Genomic DNA, 20,051 nt, shown 5'->3' on the forward strand with positions numbered 1-20,051 from the left:
GGGGTGCAGGCTCTAGGAGGGAGTTTGGGGATGGGATGGGGTGCGGAGGGAGGGGATGCAAGCTCTGGAGACACTCGGTGCTGGAGACCAGAATTCACTACACAGATTAGAGGCACATGCTTGATACTTCCCATAAACTTACAAATGCCCAACGGACACCATTTGTTCCACACTTAAAATGCTGCCTGCAGCTGTGCCACAGTAGTGCTTTAATGAAGCTGCTCTACACCAATGGGGGAGCTCTCCCCCATCAGCCTAGTTAATCCACCTCCCCGAGAGGTGGTAGTTATGTTGGTGGGAGAAGCTCTCTGACATAGTGCTGACTACATGGAGGCATTAGCTCAGTAGAACTATGTGGCTCAAGGGTGCGGATTTTTTTGTTTTTGCAGTGTAGACATACCCTGTGACACCTTGGCCAAATCACTGAATCTCTCTGTGATTCAGTTCCCCAGTTGTAAAATGGGGATAATCACTTAATAACTAACCCAATTCTGACTGTTGTGCCCTGGAGAATCATAACCACAGAACCTCTGGAGCAATGTGTGTTAGAGCTGTTGAGTTTTACACTGCATAATAGAAGAGTTTAACTTCTTCTGAAGCAACAAAAAAAGTATCACTGATATGTGCCACTTGCATTCAAGTACAGTGGTAAAGGTTTCCAAGCTAATGAGTTCCAATCGGTGGTGATCAAGGCAACTGCTGAAGTTTCTTCTTTGATAAGTATCAAAAAACATTCTTTTCAAAGGACTACTGTCATAGAAATCTGACAGCATTTTAAAGGATCTCTCAGGTGCCTAACCTTCAGGAGATATTTTCAGCTTCAGTGACAAACAATTGACCTCTTAATTCATGAGCCATGACTTTGCCGTGTTGTCTGAAACAAGACAAGCATGTAACTGTGACCTAAAGTGAGTTTTAACGAGGGTGCATTTCCATTAGAGTGATAGAAAGGCATGCGTTTATTCTTTAGGGAATGAAGGAAGTTACCTGTGATACAGCTACTGATAACAGCTAATTATCAATGTTAGCAAGCTGATTTTTAACCCCCAATGCAAGTTTCAAACCAGCAGAGGAAGTATTGCTGTGTAGAGCATTTGGGCCAAAATCAGTGCAGGCATAACTCCCTTGATTTCAATGGGAACTTTGTTTTTAATAGGTAATACCTGACGCTCCTAACACAGAGCAGAGCAAAGCAAAGGAGGAAGGATGGTCTTCAAGTTAAGCACAGTATTGGAGTCAGGAGTTCTGGGTACTAGTGCCAGGTCTTGCACAAAAAACTTGCACAGAAGTTTGTATAAGTCAGAAACCTCTCTGCATTTCAGTTTCCCTATCAAATAGGGACAATGATGTTTACCCACCTTCCAGGTGTGCTAAAAAACTTAATTCATTGGAGCAATATTCTACCCTCATCACACTTTTACAATCTCATTGGCTTCAATGGATTTACACCAATATAATTAAGGACAGAATTTGACCCACTAAGGTCCCTATTCTCCAAATCAGTTGGTAACTTTACAGATACAATAGGTTTCAAAGCTATTCATGTGCTTGATTGCCAAAGTGGGGCCCTATATTTGCAAAGTGCTTTGAGATCCTCAGACACAGGAAAGCGAAGTGTTATTGGATCTCAAAATCCCATGAGAAATACAAAATTTTGTTATGTTTACTGAGTAAGAAGCTTTGTTCTTTAAAATAGTTATTTTGCAAAAGAACTGAAGTTGAACTAAAGTGGGGAAACTGAAGCAAGATGTTTTTTGCCTTCTTTTACAGTAAACAAAAGAAAGGTATTTTCATTAAACAAGGTATTTTCTAAAAAAAGTTCTGTTGGTAAAGCTTCACTGTAAAATTAAAAATTATACTTGCAAATAACATCTTACCTATATTACTAGGAGAGAGAGACCAGCATCTTTTTGCTTTTGCCAATGGACATAGCATGAATATCATTTTGAAATCCTCTTTGGGCATTTCTTTTGCTTATTGTTGACCCTAAAAGAAGGTAGAAATTTTATACTGTGAACCGATTAGGAAACCACCCCATTTACTATACTTCTAAAGCAGGGCAAACATTGGAAAAAGAACAAAATTACAAATATTCTTTCGAATAAAAACCAAACGCTGGTTTTGTTGGTATTCAGAAGTGCCATTTTCTATTTGCCATCATTCCAATGAGCAAATATTTGTTCACTAGAAAGTGTTGTAAATACTCATTCACATGAGAAATCATGATGGGAAGATTCACCTAGTCTCCTTGAAAGCTGCGCATCTCTTCTGGAGTCATCTAATTAGGGAGTGATTGCACTGGCTAATTGCACAGTACTAACGGTGAATACTCAAAAGAATAGTTGAAGTGGCTAGTTTGAGAGCAATCAACAGAATTAATATATTTGTTACCCACTTGTCACGTAACAAAATAATAAATATCAAAGCCTGCCTGTGAAGAATTCACATACAGAAGCAGAAAAAACAGCTTGTCAAATAAATCATTCACCCAGCTCTACAAAGTCAATAAGGAACCCGGATATATCATATCATCTAATTCAAGAATATAAATATCTAGAATTTTGTTACATTACTATGCAGAGATTGTCACCATCTTGCTTTTATATCTGATGCAAGTAATACGTGGCTGCTCAAGAGACCAGTGTATCACTGTACCCTCTGATGACATAATGGCACCATGTTGCAGGCAGGAGCAAAGGAAGGCAGTTGGTTGCAACAGAAGTAAGGGATTTATTTAGTTATTCATAGATTTGAAGGCCAGAAGGGACCATTGTGATCATCTAGTCTGACCTCCTGTATAACACAGGCCATAGACTGTTCCCCAAATAATTCCTTTTGAACTAGAGCATAACTTCTTAAAAAAACAAAACAAAACACACACTCACCCACACCAAATTTTGATTAAAAAAAAAAAAAAACTTGCCAGTGATGGAGAATGCACGATGACCCTTGGTAAATTGTTCCTAAGTGTGTGATTGTAGTCCTTGTGCTTACAGACCAGGGGTATCTAACACTATTGGGATGGTGAAGGAGGGCCCCAACTCCCGTCTGCACAAGTCAGCAGCGTTAGCTGTTATGGTGTGGAAAGGAAAACATGCTATACAGAACTCTATCTTTGCATGGATCCTTCACCTCACCACGAGTGTGGCTGACTAACATTACAGCTCTTTACACTTAACTACAGCAACTTTCATGTGAAAAAACAATATATAAATAGATGTTTTATTAAGCATAACATTCACTTTGTGAGTCTGGGAGGATTTTACTGAATGGAGGATGAGTATAGTAGATGGAGGGGAAAAGCACATGCTTTCTATTTTTTGTCAGGAAACAGAGGAATATAATAGAATGATTCCACAAATATGGTCACAATTAACATGCCTGCATGGAACTCATCCTTACAGTGAGTGGTGCAGGGTTAAACAAGGACACGGTATTTGCTTCTGCAATTGGTCTGCAATTATGCACCAGGCAACCCTTCACAACTATCTTTTCTCCTAAATCAACAGGAAGAGGGAAGATTGGGTCAATATCAACGTAAGTTAAGGATATGGCCAAGTTTACAATGAATACCTCGTCTCTGGAGGACCCATGATACTGTGTATTTTGTTATGTTTTAGATGCTATGTGACTTGGGTAAGTGACCATTCCCTTTGTTTTTCCAGGACACTTGTCCTCTGGCACAAATGACTTCAGCATTGACTTCTAGTAGCCAAAACTACATGTTTCAGATCTCATTAGAATGACTTCAACTTTGGATTCTCTCTGGAGAATGATCCATTTATTTCAATGTGGCTCCTTGCTCAGTCAAGTAGTAGGAAATTAAGGGTGGCAGAATCAAGCCCTCACTTAGAACTTTAAATCCTTCAGCACTTTCTGTTGTCGGTTTGTTGTTTTAGTACTATAAATATGCACCAGCGAGTCACACTATCCATGACAGTGGCTTTAACTAAGCATGTTGTGGGCTTAGTTATAACTGTTCCCCTGCACAGAAAACCAAATATGTCTCTTTATCCAATGCCAATGTCCATATTCAGAGTCGATTTATATTTGTTCTTAGAAAATTTCGCTTCCAAGGTTTTATTTCATATATTTTAATCTTCTAAAAATATATGTAAGATCAGGAAAAGAAATACAGGAAACAATTACTGGCCAGGTCCTCAGCAGGTGTAAAGCAGTGTAGCTCTGCTGAAGTCAATGGAGTAATGCCAATTCTTTGCAGCTGAAGATCTGGCCGGTGGACTGAAAATACGGATTGCTGTCATCCAGAAATTTATATTATTCATAATTTATCCTCCCACAAGGTTTAAAGGAAAAACACTCTTTGAGGAGATCAAATACAGTCTCCTTCAAAGCTCTTCTACTGGAAAACACACTCGTACATCAAGAGTCACATTATAAAAAAAAGTCACTGGTTGTAACAATGCTACTAATTTGAGGTTAAGAATGGCATGTTGAAGCATCAAGCTTCATTCTAGATCTCCTGGCAAGAGTGCCATAAAAGCATTCCCTTGACAGTAAGCAGATGCAAACAAAAACAAACAAACAAAACTGCTTGTGCAGAATAGTACTAACAGGGGTGTCTGAACACATCTTTTTGACAAAGAAGATTTATATAGATTAGGGCAAGTAAATGTTTCTTCACCTTATGAGATGACTTGCTAACTTCGATCAAATGAAATATTTATATCTTGCTGCCAGGCTGTTATTTTTAATCCCCTCTAGAATTCTGAAATTACTAATAGATCTTGGGCTAGACCCTCAGCTGTACAGAGCTTCACTTGATTTGGCTGAGAAGTAAAGTGAGTTTAAAAAAAGCTGTGTGCCCATAGTCCCTAGGACTGGTGGGGCTATTTTGCTCTGACTTAATTTAGAGCAGCCTTTGGGTTCTAAATTATACCATCTTGTTTAGTGACCCCTGAAAGGTTATGCCAGCAGGGAAATCACCAAAACAGAGTGTTACAGCCAGACCCCTTCTACTGGGGGCTTGTGAGGGGTTGTAGGCCAGCTCAGGATTCCCTAGCTGCTTGCTTAGGGCAGTTTCACAGCCCTAGTGCACTGCGAGAGTGGGGCCAAGGGAGTGTAGTACAGGCCAAGAGCTGGCCTCGTGTTGTGTCTATTTTCAACTACCTCATAGAATCAGAATGTCACCAATGGGTAATGTCTTTGCAGGAAATACTGGTGCCTGGCCAGTCTCCTCACATGGAAACTCTTCTGCAAAGAAAAAAAGGGGAGTTTGGGTGTTTAACCTTCATGATGTAACTTTAAATCTAAGAGGTGATTGGTACCTGTTCTTGTGCTTCCTACATATATGAAGACTCTCTTTGGAAGAGAGTCTCCTGCCCCTCCTTCTTGCCTGCTTTTGGCATAAAAGACTGCATGGCTAGAGGAAAAGGCAAAGGCCAAGGCTTTCCTATGCCTGACTGTCCTATCACAGGGCTGTTGACAGCAGACATAACTTTTGGCTGCTCTAACTTGTACTGGGGGACTGGTCAAGACCAGCTGCTTCCTAAGGAACAACAACCTTCAACAATATGCCCACACAATCTGTACAGCCAAGCAGCCAGCCAGCTTGCTGCAAGCTGATAAAGCTGTAGGAATTTTACATTATCACTATTAATTTAAAAGGAGGGAGGTAGAAGAGTTGTAAAATATGTAGAAAGCACATTTAGGTGAATAAATCACTTCTAAGCCACAACGTTTCCATGCTGTAAAATGTGAGAAATAAAGATAAGGTTCAAAATCATTTTTAAAAAGTTAACTAGGACTTGCACATATATAACACCACTACAGTCCTTGGGATTAACCAAAACATTAAATTGTAGTCACCCTGACCAATTTACATCTACACTGTATCTTTTTATTTCTCCATTTGTATGCTTTTGGGGGTACAGCTTCAGCTGCTATAAATTGTCATCGCTCCATTAAACTGAAATCAATGGAGCTATGACAAATCACACCGTTTGAGGATCTTCCCCATAGTTGTTGGAAATTGTAGGCTCTTTGGGGCAGGGACCGTATTTCATTATGGGTTTGTACAACACTTGGCAGACACACAGAGACCTTGATCCTGCTTAAGGCTTCTGAATACTAAAGTTATATTTATGTATTTGCTTTGTTCGTTTTATGGTGCTCCTGCTACCCCTAAACATCAAAGCACTGCAAAACCATTTTGAAAGACCAAACAAATAGTTTTGTTTTATTTTCAAAGGAAAATGTACACAAATGCAGAAATAGCAGCGTAGCATGCAAGAGAAGTGCAGTAAGCTTGCAAATGTTTCATAGGGATGGACACAAAGTTAGAAGCATAGTACCCAACATACTCCCTGCAGACTATAGCTGTAAACAGCCTTACTAGCTCAAAAGATAATTAAAAGAACTTCTAAATAATACCTTATCTTTAACTCAAACATGCATGTAAAGTGCCATTGCCTGAAGGCCTTATCAATTTAGAGAGAACTATAAACATTTGGTTGCCTTATAAGATGCAGTCTGCTGCAAACATACAGTTTAAACATAATGGTGGGCCTATTTAGGGATCAAGGTTATCATTTTTTCAATCACACAAGAAATGTTATGTCAGTGATCTTTCAACACTGTAAACTTCAATATCTATGGGAAGATTAAAGCATTTGGCTTGAGTGTATTTAAAGGGAGGATTATAGAAAGTATGGTTTCCATGGCTACGGGTTAGACAGTACATGCTTTTATAAGGGTAAAATTCCAAATCAAACTGGTAAACATAAAATTTGATCTTCAAAGAATGTGCAATTAGTCCCTCCCACACCATTTTCCTTTTAGTCAATATATATATATATATATATATTCAAATGCTAAATGAAGTCAGAAAATTGTAATGTACCAAAAAACAGTGAATTTCAGAAACACTTAAGATTCCCTGAGCAAAACTACAAAGCTACCCTGCAATCCAAAGGAAACCTACTGAACATGAAATGCACCAAACTTATCCCTCCCCCCCGCAAATTTTTCCTTACTATGTTGCTAAGGATATTTTATTCTCTAAAGAGATACTTTACAAAGGACCTGGGGGGAGGGGGCGAGAGAGGTTTTGGTGCCTTAATCCCTGCCATGTCTTACTACCTAAGGACTAGGTTAAGCCATTCAGCTAAACCCAGAGTTAGGGGCAGTACATAGTTGCATCACACCAGAAGAGCTCTGGAAAGGAATTGTGATTCTTACTTTGATGGGGAGTAAGTTACTTCACCCCTTTCCGAGGCACACTGACTCCCTGCCGTGTGATTAGTGAGCTTAGCTACACCGACCAGTAAGTGAGGGGATAGAGCCAAAGCTCCTCCTACTCAAAGCAGGCCACACTGGATGAAAGAGCTTTAAAGGAACGCCTACAAGCCCACCAATGATTTGAGGGCTCCAGAATGTCAAGGCAGGACCTGATAGTACAAAAAGATACTGCTTGCTCCCTGGAGTTCATGAGGATTTTCCTTTTGCTCTTGGTCTCCCAAGGCCTTGTACCATGTGTTGGTTAGTTTTCCACCAGGATGCACATTTAGTTTTATAATTTCACCTAAACATTGAAGCAAGACTTTAAAATGTTTCACTAATAAAATAAAATAAATAAAATAAAATAAATCAATCAATCAATCACTGAGATCTACAGACCAGAAAGCCCAAGTTAAGCTGGTAATGTATATTTAGTTGTGCTTGGAAAGCAGAATTGCCTTCCCTGCCATGCTGTGATCTTCCATAGACAGCTTAGAAACTCTTCAGCCTCATCATTTCCCCCTCACTTCAGAACTCGGTGTCTCTTGCCCCCACCCTGAACTATCCTTCTGCCAGACAGGAACTGGGTGGGAATTCTTTTGGAGCCAAACAACACTGCATAATAGGTCTATCCTTACCATTTGCGAGGAAGCAATAAAGATCCTCCAAGCTGTCAAAACGAGGTATTAGACCACTAGTTTCTTCCCATTCTGGTCCTGCTACCAAAAGGGCAGGGGGAGGAGTGTGGACAGTGATGACTTTTCATCCCCCACTCATCCTCATACCGGAAACTGATATAAAGCCAGTGCACACGTTGCACAGGTGACAGGACCCCAAGTAGTTACTTGTTTGTGCTTGGTTTACATTTTATTTGAAAAAAGAACAGGAGTACTTGTGGCACCTTAGAGACTAACAAATTTATTAGAGCATAAGCTTTCGTGGGCTACAGCCCCGAAGAAGTGGGCTGTAGTCCACGAAAGCCTATGCTCTAATAAATTTGTTAGTCTCTAAGGTGCCACAAGTACTCCTGTTCTTTTTGCGGATACAGACTAACACGGCTGCTACTCTGAAACTTGTCATTTCATTTGAACTGGTTCACCCATCCTTATTAACACAGAGGGAGTATCTCCCCTATATTATAGGAAGTTAGAATGGAAACTTACCCAACCTGAACAGTACTATAGAGGGAGCAGCAGCCATAATTATAGTTAAGGTCAGATACATTTCCATTCAAGCCACCTATTTTCAGTCACTCACAGCTTCTGAAACTTTCACTTTTTAGCTTGCAATTTTCAAGTCTTAGTCTCTGTTTAAAGATGACTTTTCTTGCAAGTCAGAGCGATTCAGCCATCTTTGAGCCTGTGTGTGAGGGAAAGACCGACACCTTTGCAGCTGGGCACTCAGCTGCAACAGTTATGAGCATCAGTTCAACACAAGCAGGTAGACTGCTTTTATCAGCCAAATCAGCTAGGAGTTGAAAGCTGAAATTTGGCAAGGGAACAGCCTTCATTAAGGGAGAGGCAATGCTTGCTCTATTCTAGAAGAGATTGGTTTTCATTTGACCGCTTAAAACATTTGAGCCTACACATAGATTTCTTCCATCGCTTATGACTGTGTGCACTTAAAGCAGGATTTGTTACCAATGCATATATGGCTAACTTAGCTGCCTAGTGAAATCCTCAGATGGAAGGTGCTATAGTGGTATACTATTGTATTACTGAACAGGAAAGTGATCATTTCTTTTTATAATTAATTTATTGATATTTGTAAAGAAACAATGAAAATTACAAAAAGGATAAATGACATACAGATTGTATGTTTCCAAATGCACAATTCTATTGGAAATCACTGGGTAATTATGCAATTTTACAACCTGTCAAAGCTGCAAGACCAGACATTACTACACAGGATGGGTATAACATGTTATGTCTAACAGTAATCAAATAGGAGAAGATGTACATAAATAAGGAGAGGAGGGCAGAAGGGGGCTCGGAAAGAGAGGGGAAAAGAAGAGGTTAGGTGGTATGGAGGTCTGGCATTCTTTGAGTCATCACAACTTTTTTTTTTTTTTAATCCAACTGTATCTAGAAATTTTTTTGAATGCATATAATTACTCTCTATGGCAATAAGCTCTTTCTTTGGCTGCTAACTTAGACAAGTCCGATTACCACTGCTTTATTCTCACCATAAGCCTACTCTTCCATTTTTGTAAAATCATGCACTTGATGACCATTGCAGCCCTTAAGAACCGAAGTCTTTGTGGCAGAGTTAAACCCAGCTTCACAGGTCAATAACCTAGGATACAATTTCTGGCTGAGGTTCGGCTGCTGAAGCCAAGCACTACTTTAACTCTTGTGTGCTCCTCTTTCCACAGCTACCCGATTCCTAGCCAGGCCCAGCCAGACCCACAGCATATGCGTCAGTGTTCCTTTTTTCTTTGTTACCATGCCAACAAATATCAGAGGATAAGGTGTTTTATCTTTGGCAATCTCTGTGGCATCCAATACAGAATGCTACAGAAGCATTTCTAACATCCTGTAATATGTTCTGCTACTGGGATTCTTTTAAGGGCTCTGATAAATCCCCTTCCCATGGTTTCACATAAACGACCAGACTAATTGAGTTCCTCTTCATTAACAAAGTATGCGTAGTGGACTTGTGCCTGGAGAGTTTATGAAAAAAGTGATCATTTATCCCACAAAAGTCAATATAGGCTGCTATAACTCAAAAACTTCAATCCCGCTGGTACCTACAGAAACATCTTCTGGCATTTAAGTGGCCTTCCCAACATGGCACACTATCTTTTTTTAGACAGATAGCAGAAAGTATGCCAAGCACAAAATAGATTAAAAAAACGATGGACCAGTGTGATAAACAGGTGGCTTGTACTTGGAAGGGTTTTGGGAGAGAGGAAACATAAAACCTACATATGCATCAAATGAGCCCCCAGAATAAAAGCAAGGTGTGCCCAGTTCTCATCATTAATGTTCAAAGCTTGTACCAAAACAAGTTAAAAAAAAAACAATGGAATTTACTGAACTATTCAGTCTTCAAGCCAGTAACTTTGTAAACTCAGTCTGATCTAGAAAACAACAAAAACTCTATTAAGAGTCTAGCCAAAGACTGTAGTTTGATCCTTTAAAATCAGACTCAAGTCATGTATGTAATTACACAGAAGGGAATTACATAGAAAGTATCAAAGACCTCTTACTTGTGGTGATTGATATGATCTTGGCTCACAAGCCTATTTATAACATACCACATTTCACTGTTTCTAGTCCCTTGTGTTCTATTAATTGCTCTTTCATCCTAAAAGAAGGACGAGAAAATGCTTTAAAAAATTGTAATTAAAGTGAATGAGACTGAATACTCAACCCAAGATAACTCTGCTTTTTAAAATTATTCTATGTAATTTTATTGATAGGGTATAACAGATCAGGCCTTTGGTCACTGGATAGAAACTGGTCACAGTTGCTAACCCATCCCTATCTGCTGCATCCACTTCTAATTAAACAAGTGTAAAGGAAAAACTATTATCAGAACCATATTACAAGAAGACCACCTGTCAAGGCTGTATCCCCACTTTGAACTTTAGGGTACAAATGTAGGGGCCTGCATGAAAACTTCTAAGCTTAACTACCAGCTTAGCTCTGGTCCCGCTGCCACCATTCTTACTGGATTCCCTCCCTGGGAAGCCTTGAGAAACCTCTCACCAATTCCCTGGTGAATACAGATCCAAACTCCTTGGATCTTAAACAAGGAGAAATTGACCCTTCCCCGCTCCTTCCTTTCACCAACTCCTGGTGAATACAGATCCAAACCCCCTTGGATCTTAAAACAAGGAGAAATCAATCTGGTTCTTAAAAAGAAGGCTTTTAATTAAAGAAAAAGGTAAAAATCATCTCTGTAAAATCAGTATGGAAAATAACTTTACAGGGTAATCAAACTTAAAGAGCTCAGAGGACCCCCCTCTGTCTTAGGTTCAAAGTACAGCAAACAAAGATAAACACTCTGGTAAAAGGTACATTTACAAGTTGAGAAAACAAAGTAAATCTAAGACGCCTTGCCTGGCTTTTACTTACAATTTTGAAATAAGAGAGACTTGTTTAGAAAGATGGAGAGAACCTGGATTGATGTCTGGTCCCTCTCAGTCCCAAGAGCGAACAACCCCTTAAACAAAGGACACAAAACAAAAGCCTTTCCCCCCCCCCCCAAGATTTGAAAGTATCTTGTCCCCTTATTGGTTCTTAGGGTCAGGTGTCAGCCAGGTTACCCGAGCTTCTTAACCCTTTACAGGTAAAAGGATTTGGAGTCTCTGTACACAGGAGAGCTGTTACCCTTCCCTTTATAGTTATGACACCACCACACCATTACAACTTTGTGCACACACTCAAAAATTTTCTTCGGGGTTAGGCACCAGCTAAGTGGGAGTTTTGTGGAATCCCCTTTGGGGATCTGGGTATAGGTATCTTCTCATAATTGGGCTTACCAATTTACCTTAATTGTGAGCTCACCTGTAAGGAATGAGTGAAAGTTCATAAAATGTCACAATAACCTAGAACAATTTTGATAGGAAAAAGACCAAAAGGGAGACAAGAAGACTGAGTTACTCCAAATACAAAGGCCTACTGATATAATTCAAGGACTGTTAAAACCATGCCTGGTAAACAAGAGAAGTGTGGGACTGGAAATCAATGAACCAAAATTGGTGTGTCAGAAATTAGTTTGTGAAGCAACTGGTGAACAAGCCTGATGAACAAAATAATGAGGGGATGGGCTATTCTACCCATCACTCCCTTTTGGGGACCTTAAAAGACTTGGGGGGGGGGGGAACGGGGGGGGGGGGAGGGGCATGGCAGTAATTGCTGGCTGGGAAGCAGGTGAACCAGAAGGAGCAAGCTTCACCATTATGGCTGCCACCCTTACCCCCTCCTGGGAGCCCAGGATCCAATGTGACACCTTTGCTGTCCTGATCCTGAGCAATGTCCTGACCAGATTGGACCAGAGTGAGGGACCCCAATGTCATTGCCACCCCCACTGGCATTGGCTAAATCCCAACCACCACCTGGGGATGAGAAACTTCAGTCCCTGCTGTCAGCCCCCTAGGCTTCCCCATTTCCCCTGGCCAAATGTGTTCTTTTCCTTCTGTAGCTATAGGTATGTGCTAGGTGAGGCATAGGTATAAGTCAAGGCAATAATGCGATGAGCCTACAAGCCTCAAGGCCTGTAAAACAGTAGCTTAGCCAAACTAATTATGGCATAAAGCCTCAAAGCCTTAAGCATAAATATCTATCCTAGAATAACCCTAAATCATAAGATATCACAAGGCAGTATGCTGTAATGACTTCACAAGATGCTAGTTTATACCAGCTTTGGATATTTTTAGAGAAATCAGCTAATGTTTGACCACAAGAATGCCATGGTTATTAATTGACATATATGCTAATAAGATTGGCCTAAAAGGATTAATAGCCTGCAGAAGAAGAGCACCCCAACATTAGTAGGGTGAGGAACTACAAATAAAGAAAAGGGGTAGAAATCCTTACTGAATATGCATTAGACATAGTGGCATCAGCGTAACGCATTATAAGTTGTATCCCAGCCACTGTGCTTTGAGAGGGATAGATGTAGCCCTTGGGAGATGCCAGGATGACAACCAAGTGATTATGGTGAAGGGGAAGATGATAATTAACACTTCAGGTTGTTTTGAAAGGGATGGTGTAAGTATATGGATGTTCAGCTCATTCTATATTCTCTCTACTGCCTTGCTGGGTTAGAGTGTTAGTGAATTTGCTAACTACTCTAAATGTCATGTGATTTCCTGAGTGAGAATGTGGCAGGCGTGCACATCAGGGTTCCCAACCTAACAGTAATTTTGATAATGCTGGGCCTGATCCTGGGACAAGAACCTACCAACTTTCAGAGTGCTAATTGCAGAAACTAAATCAGTAAGGGTGATGTCATGGTAGGGGTCTACTACAGACCGTCTAACCAGGAAGAGGTGGATGAGCCTTTTTTTAAAACAACTAACAAAATCATCCAAAGCACAGGACTTGGTGGTGGTGATGGGGGATTTCAGCTGTCTGGAAAACAACACAGCAGGGCCCAGATTATCCAACCAGTTCTTGGAATGTATTGGAGACAATTTTTTTTTTAATTTCAGAAGGTGGAGAAAGCTACTGGGGAGGAGGCTGTTCTAGATTTGATTTTGAAAAATAGGGAGGACTGGTTGAGAATTTGAAAGTGGAAGGCAGCATGGGTGAAAGTAATCTTGAAATTATGAGTTCATGGTTCTAAGGAATGTAGGAGGGAGAACAACAAAGGAAATGCAATGGATTTCAAGAAGGTAGACTTTAGCAAACTCAGGGAGTTGGTAGGTAAGTTCCCATGGGAAGCAAGTCTAAGGCCTGGTCTACACTAGGCTTTTATGTCGAATTTAGCGCCGTTATATCGAATTAACCCTGCACCCGTCCACACCAGGAAGCCATTTAGTTCGACATAGAGCTCTCTTTAAATCGATTTCTGTAATCCTCCCCAACGAGAGGAGTAGCGCTAAATTCGACATGGCCATGTCGAATTAGGCTAGGTGTGGATGGAAATCGACGCTAATAGCTCCGGGAGCTATCCCACAGTGCACCACTCTGTTGACGCTCTGGACAGCAGTCCGAGCTCGGATGCTCTGACCAGCCACTCCCCCGGGAAAATTTGAATTCCTTTTCCTGTCTGGGCAGTTTGAATCGCAGTTTCTGTTTGGACACCGTGGTGAGCTCAGCAGCAGTGGCAACGATGCAGAGCTCTCCAGCAGAGATGGCCGTGCAATCCAATAGAAAGAGGGCCCCAGCATGGACGGATCGGGAAGTCTTGGATCTCATCGCAGTGTGGGGCGATGAGTCCGTGCTTTCCGAGCTGCGCTCCAAAAGACGGAATGCAAAGATCTATGAGAAGATCTCTAAAGCCATGGCAGAGAGAGGCTACAGCCGGGATGCAACGCAGTGCCGCGTGAAAATCAAGGAGCTGAGACAAGGCTACCAGAAGACCAAAGAGGCAAACGGACGCTCTGGATCCCAGCCCCACACATCCCGTTTCTACGAGGCACTGCATTCCATCCTAGGTGCGGCCGCCACCACCACCCCACCCCTGACCGTGGACTCTGAGGATGGGATATTGTCCGCGGCCGGTTCCTCAGCGGACGGGGAAGAGGAGGAAGGAGATGAGGAGGACGAGGCAGTAGACAGCGCTTACAACGCTGATTTGCCCGACAGCCAGGAGCTCTTCATCACCCTGACAGAGATCCCCTACCAACCCTCCCCAGCCGTTACCCCAGACACAGATTCAGGGGACGGATCAAGCAGTAAGTGTTTTAAATATCTAAACATTTATTTACAACATAACTGGCGTATTTAAAATATTAACATTAGCTAAAGTGCTTTAAAACATGTAAACATTTATTTGCAACAAAACAGGAAGATTGAAAATATGAACAGTGGGTAAAGTGCTTCAAAACATGTAAACAGTAAAGTCAAACAAAAGGGGAATCAGTGCAAAGTGTATCATGATTTGTCTTTTTTTGGGCGCCTCAATATATAGTCCGAACCATTTTCAAAAAATTGCACAATGTCCGCTTCATGATTATAGTGCCCAAAACCCTGCAGTCATTTGTCCCTCCAAGGACACGGGAAGACATGTTTGCTGAACTAATGGGATGCTCCCGAGCACAGGCAGCCCAGCAGACACAGTGGAGGGAGAACTTGTCCCAAATGCACCGGGCAAACATGGAACGGGAGGAGAGGTGGCGACAGGAGGACAGGCAGGCTACTCAAACGCTGCTTGGACTAATGAGGGAGCAAACGGACACGCTCCGCCGCCTTGTGGATGTTCTGCAGGACCGGAGGCAGGAGGAGAGAGCCCCGCTGCAGTCTCTCTGTAACTGCCCTGTAACTGCCCTGCCCCGCCACCAAGTCCCATACCCCCCTCACCCAAAGTCCAAACACGGAGGGGTGGAAGGGGCCGTGAAAAATTTCACTCCACCCCTGCGGACTGCTCTACCACTAGAAGGCTCTCATTCCCCAAAATTTGAAAAGTCCTTTCCTACCCGCCTCACACAAGACCCCGTCCAAGTTTCACCCCCCCGTTCCATGTGCGGTTGTTAATAAAGAATACGTTTCTGTTCATTTCTGTTTCCATCCTCTTCTTTTGGAGGGGAGTCTGTCTGAAGGGGGGGGGAAGGGGCTTGGTCATTGGACAGGACAGTCACCTTTAGCAGGGGGCAGGTGCAGCAGCAGGGCACATATACAGTGCAGTGACTACTTATCCTGGTCAGTCTGGGAGGTGGTTTTCATGTTTTGTGTGGTGGGGGCGGTGGTGTTGCTCTGTGACTTGGTGGCGGGGGAGGGCAGTTACAGATCTTATGCAGCGGTCCTTACCCTGCATCACAGAGCCGCGCAGCAGGGGATCTGTAACCCTCCTCCCCCTGCAAGACAGTCACATAGCCGACACATACACGCAGTCCCGGCCAGGAGGGCTGGCAGGCTCCGTTGAAACAACCAGTCCACCACCGCGGAGCCTGTCATTCCTGGAGTTTAGAGGCATCATTTGCATCACAACCCTAAACCCGCCCCCCGCCACAGTCTGCGTCCCAGGTTTAAAACATTCCCGCGAAAACAGTAATAAAGACAACGGTGTCCATTAACAAAACAGAACAGACTTTATTTTTTGGGAAGGGGGTGAAGGGGGTATGTAAGTGGAGAGGATAGTCGACGGCAACTGGGTAAAGAAAGGGGGGCAAGTTCTGCCTCTGTGTCCACAAACTTAAAAGTCACTGGGTACCCTGCTCAGCCTTGAAACTGGCTTTCAAAGCCTCCCGGATGCACAGCGCGTCCCGCTGGGCTCTTCTAATCGCCCGGCTGTCTGGCTGGGCGTAATCAGCAGCCAGGCTATTTGCCTCAACCTCCCACCCCGCCATAAAGGTCTCCCCCTTGCTCTCACAGAGATTGTGGAGCACACAGCAAGCTGCAATAACGATGGGGATATTGGTTTCGCTGAGATCACAGCGAGTGAGTAAGCTTCTCCATCTCCCCTTGAGACGGCCAAAAGCACACTCCACCACCATTCTGCACTTGCTCAGCCGGTAGTTAAACAGTTCTTTTTCTGTGTCCAGGGCGCCAGTATAGGGCTTCATGAGCCAGGGCATTAGTGGGTAGGCTGGGTCCCCGAGGATCACTGTAGGCATCTCCACATCCCCCACAGTTATCTTGTGGTCCGGGAAGTAAATACCTTCCTGCAGCCGTCTAAACAGACCAGAGTTCCTGAACACGCGAGCGTCATGAACCTTGCCCGGCCATCCGACATAGATGTTTGTAAACCGTCCCCGATGGTCCACCAGTGCTTGCAGCACCATTGAAAAGTAGCCCTTTCTATTGATGTACTGGCTGGCCTGGTGGCCCGGTCCCAGGATAGGGATGTGAGTCCCATCTATAGCCCCACCGCAGTTTGGGAATCCCATCGCAGCGAAGCCATCTATGATGGCCTGCGCGTTTCCCAGGGTCACTACCTTTGACAGCAGTACCTTGACGATTGCCTTGGCTACTTGCATGACAACAACCCCCACGGTAGATTTGCCCACGCCAAAGTGGTTCGCGACTGACCGGTAGCTGTCCGGCGTTGCAAGCTTCCAGAGGGCTATGGCCACTCGCTTCTGGACAGTCAGGGCTGCTCGCATGCGGGTGTCCTTGCGCTTCAGGGCAGGGGACAGCAAGTCACAAAGTTCCAGGAAAGTGCCCTTCCGCATGCGAAAGTTTCGCAGCCACTGGGATTCATCCCAGACCTGAAGCACTATGCGGTCCCACCAGTCCGTGCTTGTTTCCCGGGCCCAGAATCGCCGTTCAACAAAATCCACATGCCCCATTGCCACCGTGATGTCCTGGGCGCTGGGGCTCGTGGTTTCTGACAGCTCTGTGCTACTCTCCGACTTCAGGCCCTCACGGCGGTGCCGTAGCCTCCTCGCCTGATTACTCTGCATCTGCCTCAGGGTAAGGTGTATGATAAGGTGCGAGGCGTTGAGAACGGCCACAACTGCAGCGATGGTCGCAGCGGGATCCATGATCGCAGTGCTGTGGCGTCCGCGCTGTCACTGATCAAAAAGTGCGCGAACTGATTTCCCGCCGGCGCTTTCAGGGAGGGAGGCAGGGCGGTAGTGACTGACGGATGACGACAGTTACCCAAAAGCACCCTCGCCACATTTTTTTACCCAGAAGGCATTGGGGGCTCGACCCAGAATTCCAATGGGCAGCGGGGACTGCGGGAACTGTGGGATAGCTGCCCACAGTGCACTGCTTCCAATGTCGACGCTTTCCCTGGTACTGTGGACTGACAAAGTCGAATTACTGTCCTTAGTGTAGACACACACGTTCGACTTTTTAATATCGATTGCACATATTCGATTTAACTAAAATCGAACTACTCTCGTAGTGTAGACATACCCTAAGGGGGAAAAGTTCAAGAGAGTTGGCAGTTTTTCAAAGAGACATGATTAAGAGCAGAAGAGCAAACTATCCCACTGCAAAGGAAAGATAGGAAGTATGCCAAGAGACCACCCTGGCTTAACAAGGAGATCTCTGAAGCGGAAAAAAAAAAAAAAAAAAGAAGTCCTACAAAAAGTGGAAACTGGGTCAAATTACAAAGGATGAATATAAACAACCACAAGTATGAAGGACAAAATTAGAAAGGCCAAGGCACCTTTGAGATTAAACTAGCTACAGACATAAAGGGTAACAAGAAAACATTCTGCGTTATAAGCAAAAGGAAGACCAAGGACAGGGTAGGCCAATTACTCAGTGGGGAAAGGGGAGAAACAATAACAGAAAATGTGGAAATGGCAGAAAGGTTAAATGACTTTGTTTCTGTTTTTACCAAGAAGGATAGTAGCCACTGAATGTCTAACAGCGAATGCCAGTGAAAATGAGGTAGGATCAGAGGCTAAAATAGGGAAAGAAAAACTTAAATATTACTTATACAAGTTACATATCTTCAAGTCACCAGGACATGATGAAATACATCCTCGTATACTCAAAGTGCTGACTGAGGAGATATCTGAGCCATTAGCAATTATTTTTGAAAAGTTACGGAAGACAGGAGAGATTCCAGAGGACTGGAAAAGGGGAAATATAGTGCCAATCTATTAAAAGGGGAATAAGGACGACCCAGGGAATTACAGACCAGTCATTTTAATTTCAGTACTCAGAAAGATAATGGAGCAAATAATTGGCAGAGACCTAGAAGCGTGATAAGTCAGCATGTATTTGTCAAGAACGAATCATGCCAAACCAACCTCACAGCTTTCATTGACAGGGTAACGATCCTTGTGGATAGGGGGCAGTGGATGTGGCATATCTTGACTTTAGTAAGACTTTTGATACAGTCTCACATGACCTTTTCAAACAAACTAGGGAAATACAACCTAGATGGAGCATAAGGTGGATGCATAACTAGCTGGAAAACCATTCCTTATAGAGTAGTTCTCAGTGGTTCACAATCAAGCTGGAACAGGGAGTCAAGTCAAGTCATGTGGGTTCCACAGGGATCAGTTCTGGGTCTGGATTTGTTCCATATCTTCATTGATGATTTAGATAATGGCAGAGAGAGTACACTTATAAGGTTTGTGGATGACACCAAGCAGGTAGGGGTTGCAAGTGCTTTGGAGGATACAATTAAAATTCACTATGATCTGGGCAAACTAGAGAAATGGTCTGAAGTAAATAGCATGAAATTCAATAAGGACAAATGCAAAGTACTCCACTTAGGAAGGAACAATCAGTTGCATACATACAAAATAGGAAATGACTGCCTAGGAAGGAGTACTGTGGAAAGGGCTCTGGGAGTCATAGTGGATCACAAGCTAAATATGAGTCAACAGTGTAACACTGTTGTAAAAAAAGCAAACATCATTCTGGGATGTATTAGGAGGAGCGTCGTAAGCAGAACACGAGAAGTAATTCTTCCGCTCTACTCTGTGCTAATTAGGCCTCAGCTGAAGTATTGTGTCCTGTTCTGGGCACCACATTTCAGGAAGATGTGGACAAATTGGAGAAAGTCCAGAGAAGAGCAACAAAAATGGTAAAGGTCTAGAAAACATGACCTATGAGGGAGAGATTGAAAAAAATTGGGTTTGTTTAGTCTGCAGAAGACAGAGCGGGGACATGATAACAGTTTTCAAGTATATAAAAGGTTGTTACAAGAAGGAGGGAGAAAAGTTTTTCTCCTTAACCTCTGAGGACAGGACAAGAAGCAATGGGCTTAAATTGCAGCAAGGGAGGTTTAGGTTGGACATTAGGACATTCCTGTCAGGGTAGTTAAAAACTGGAATAAATTGCCGAGGTAGGTTATGGAGTCTGTCATTGTTTAACCTGCTCTTAAAAATCTCCAAACACCTGTCAGGGATGGTCTAGATAATACTTAGTCCTGCCATGAGTGCAGGGGACTGGACTAGATGACCTCTCAAGGTCCCTTCCAGTTCTATGATTTTATAATCTATAGAACAGGCAACCCTTTTCCACCTTATTTCTTCTTATCCCTCTCCTTTTTTTGTGCTTAATAAGAGCCTGGCTTAGCTGGCCAAGATAACATTTTGCAACACTGCTGTAAGCCTGGTAACAGAAAGCAGTTAAAAAGCGATGCCTTAAACAGCCTGCTGCTGGTACAAGTCATTGGCACCAGAATAGGGGAAAGCCAGGGGGCCAGGCCCATCCCAAGAATCTGCTCACATGGAGTTAGTTCACCTGCCTGGTGAACTAACTCCAATATGGGCAGATCCTTGC

The sequence above is a fragment of the Terrapene carolina genome, unplaced genomic scaffold (genome assembly GCF_002925995.2).
Source record: "Terrapene carolina triunguis isolate 2854851 unplaced genomic scaffold, T_m_triunguis-2.0 Scaffold113, whole genome shotgun sequence".
Taxonomy (NCBI): Eukaryota; Metazoa; Chordata; order Testudines; family Emydidae; genus Terrapene; species Terrapene triunguis.